The following is a 331-nucleotide window of genomic DNA, read 5'->3' as shown; positions in this document are numbered from 1 at the left end:
AATTTTTAAAGCTTCTTCAAGTAAATCAACCCTAGACATTTCAGAATCTGTGATTTTACGACCTCCTAAAAAGAAACAATGAATTTCAATTCAGCAGTTCATCTTTTATCAAATATTACCGCTGTCATGAAATGGACCTAGACAGCTAAGCCCTTTCTTCAGGATAACCCATATTCTGGATCGCAATGGAAATTGGAGGTCATAAAATCTAGGATAAGAAATATTGTCACATCCTAACTTTTCCATTTGCATGTGGATTTCACTATACAGACTGGTGCTTTTTCAGATTGTAACATAACTTGAATTCACACTTGAGTGCATTTACAATAGA

The sequence above is a fragment of the Chiloscyllium plagiosum genome, unplaced genomic scaffold (assembly GCF_004010195.1).
Source record: "Chiloscyllium plagiosum isolate BGI_BamShark_2017 unplaced genomic scaffold, ASM401019v2 scaf_12922, whole genome shotgun sequence".
Classification (NCBI taxonomy): domain Eukaryota; kingdom Metazoa; phylum Chordata; class Chondrichthyes; order Orectolobiformes; family Hemiscylliidae; genus Chiloscyllium; species Chiloscyllium plagiosum.
The sequence above is the reverse complement of the archived record's forward strand: the minus strand, read 5'-3'. Positions refer to the sequence as shown.